Here is a 3,298-nt window from a genome sequence, read left to right as displayed (position 1 = left end):
AGAATAGACGATGGAGGACATCATTTCTGATATCAGAGGTTCATATAATAGGAAATTGGAAGGAGTGGAAGATAGAACAGTAGGAGAAGAATAAATATCCCTTCCCGAAGGGGCGAAAAAATGACATAATAGGAGAAGATGTAAAAGAATGTGGATTGGGCACTTATATATGGAAATATAGGATACTATTTAATGGGTAAAAATACAATAAAATATCATACTAAAAGGCAATAAAATAAAACATAATATATCAAAACACAATGTGCATGTGCAAAAAACCAATTTCAGCAGGGACTGATCACTCCAAAGCTCTCTCTCCTATAGGTCCTGGTATGGACTCAATAGGATCCTAGATGTAGTGTGAAGGGGTTAATATTAGAGAGAAATTTGTGTGAGCAGTCTCTGTGTGTTCAAATGACGATCCTCCTAGTAGATCGAACTTCATAAAATATCATTAAACAATTTCATATGTCTATCCTATATTGCATAAAATATAAACTATATAAACCGCACCACTTATAATAATGGGTTGCTAAGCTTTATTATCCCCAATTGGATCGCTGAGCGGTAATAATATCCTGTACTTAGTAGCAAGTTAACATAGTACATAAGGCCGAAAAAAGACATTTGTCCATCCAGTTCGGCCTGTTATCCTGCAAGTTGATCCAGAGGAAGGCAAAAACCCTGTGAGGTAGAAGCCAATTTTCTCCACTTTAGGGGAATAAAAAATTTCTTCCCGACTCCAATCAGAATAACTCCCTGGATCAACGACCCCTCTCTAGTAGCTATAGCCTGTAATATTATTACGCTCTAGAAACACATCCAGGCCCCTCTTGAATTCCTTTATTGTACTCACCATCACCACCTCCTCAGGCAGAGAGTTCCATAGTCTCACTGCTCTTACCGTAAAGAATCCTCTTCTATGTTTGTGTACAAACCTTCTTTCCTCCAGACGCAGAGGATGTCCCCTCGTCACAGTCACAGTCCTGGGGATAAATAGCTGATGGGATAGATCTCTGTACTGACCCCTGATATATTTATACATATTAATTAGATCTCCCCTCAGTCGTCTTTTTTCTAAAGTGAATAACCCTAATTTTGATAATCTTTCAGGGTACTGTAGTTGCCCCATTCCAGTTATTACTTTAGTTGCCCTCCTCTGAACCCTCTCTAGCTCTGCTATGTCTGCCTTGTTTACAGGAGCCCAGAACTGTACACAGTACTCCATGTGTGGTCTGACTAGCGATTTGTAAAGTGGTAGGACTATGTTCATATCACGGGAATCTATGCCCCTTTTGATGCAACCCATTATCTTGTTGGCCTTGGCAGCAGCTGCCTGACACTGGTTTTTGCTGTTTAGTTTGCTGTTTATTAAAATTCCTAGATCCTTTTCCATGTCAGTGTTACCGAGTGTTTTACCATTTAGTATGTATGGGTGACTTGCATTATTCCTTCCCATGTGCATAACTTTACATTTGTCAGTGTTAAACCTCATCTGCCACTTATCTGCCCAAGCCTCCAGTCTATCCAGATCCCTCTGTAGTAGTATACTGTCCTCTTCAGTGTAAATTACTTTACACAGTTTAGTGTCATCTGCGAAAATTGATACTTTACTATGCAAGCCTTCTACAAGATCATTAATAAATATATTGAAGAGAATAGGGCCCAATACTGACCCCTGAGGTACCCCACTAGTGACAGTGACCCAATCTGAATGTGTACCGTTAATAACCACCCTCTGTTTTCTATCACTCAGCCAGTTACTTACCCACATACAGATGTTTTCTCCCAGTCCGAGCATTCTCATTTTATATACTAACCTTTTATGCGGTACAGTGTCAAATGCTTTGGAGAAGTCCAGATATACGACATCCATTGATTCGCCGCTGTCAAGTCTAGAACTTACCTCCTCATAGAAACTGATTAAATTAGTTTGACATGACCGATCCCTCACGAAGCCATGCTGATATGGCGTTATTTGCTTATTTCCGTTGAGATGCTCTAATATAGCATCTCTCAGAAAACCTTCAAACAGTTTACCCACAACAGATGTTAAACTTACCGGCCTATAGTTTCCAGGCTCTGTTTTTGGCCCCTTTTTGAATATTGGCACCTTATATGCCACGCGCCAATCCTGTGGGACATTCCCTGTCAGTATAGAGTCTGCAAATATCAGAAATAAGGGTCTGGCTATGACATTACTTAATTCCTTTAGGATACGGGGGTGTATGCCATCCGGTCCTGGCGATTTGTCTATTTTAATCTTTTTAAGCCGCTGATGTACTTCTTCCTGGGTCAGACAGGACACTTTTAATGGGGAATTTATTTTTGCATTCTGCATGTCATCTGACAATTTATTTTCCTCAGTGAATACATTGGAGAAAAAAATATTTAACAGCTTTGCTTTCTCCTCGTCGCTCTCTGCGACTCCCCCCTCATTACTCTTTAAAGGGCCAACACCTTCAGCTTTATACTTTTTAACATTTATATAATTGAAGAACATTTTAGGGTTGGTTTTACTCTCTTTGGCAATTAATCTCTCGGTCTCTAGTTTGGCCGCTTTTATTTGTTTGTTACATGTTCTATTTTTTTCCTTATAGTTTTTCAGTGCTTCCGTGCAACCCTCCTGTTTTAGTGTTTTATATGCTTTCTTTTTGTCATTTATTGCTTTCTTTACAGTTCTATTTATCCACATTGGTTTCTTTTTGTTCCTTAACCTTTTATTACCATACGGTATGTACCTCTGACAATGAGTTTTTAGGATGTTTTTAAAGATATCCCATTTTGTGTCTGTATTTGTGAGGACTTTGTCCCAGTTAGTTTGGCCTATGGCCTCTCTTAGTTGGCTAAATTTAGCTTTTTTGAAGTTTGGTATTTTTGTTCCTCCCTGTAGAAACGCTCTTTTGAATGATAATTGGAAGGTTATTACTTTATGGTCACTATTTCCCAGGTGTCCCCCGACCTGCACGTCTGTTGTTCTGTCAGGTCTATTGGTTAATACTAAGTCCAGTATGGCCGTCCCTCTAGTCGGGTCCTGAACCAGTTGGGAGAGGTAATTGTCTTTGGTTATAGCCACGAACCTGTTTCCCTTATGAGATATACAAGTTTCAGTTTCCCAGTCTATATCTGGGTAGTTGAAGTCCCCCATAATAACCACCTCATTATGATTTGCCGCCTCGTCTATCTCGTTTAGTAGTAGATTTTCTGTGGACTCTGGTATATTAGGTGGTTTATAGTAAACTCCTATTAGTAATTTATTGTTGTTTTTAGCTCCATGTATCTCTACCCATAGTGACTC

The sequence above is a fragment of the Bufo bufo genome, chromosome 5 (genome assembly GCF_905171765.1).
Source record: "Bufo bufo chromosome 5, aBufBuf1.1, whole genome shotgun sequence".
Taxonomy (NCBI): domain Eukaryota; kingdom Metazoa; phylum Chordata; class Amphibia; order Anura; family Bufonidae; genus Bufo; species Bufo bufo.
The sequence above is the reverse complement of the archived record's forward strand: the minus strand, read 5'-3'. Positions refer to the sequence as shown.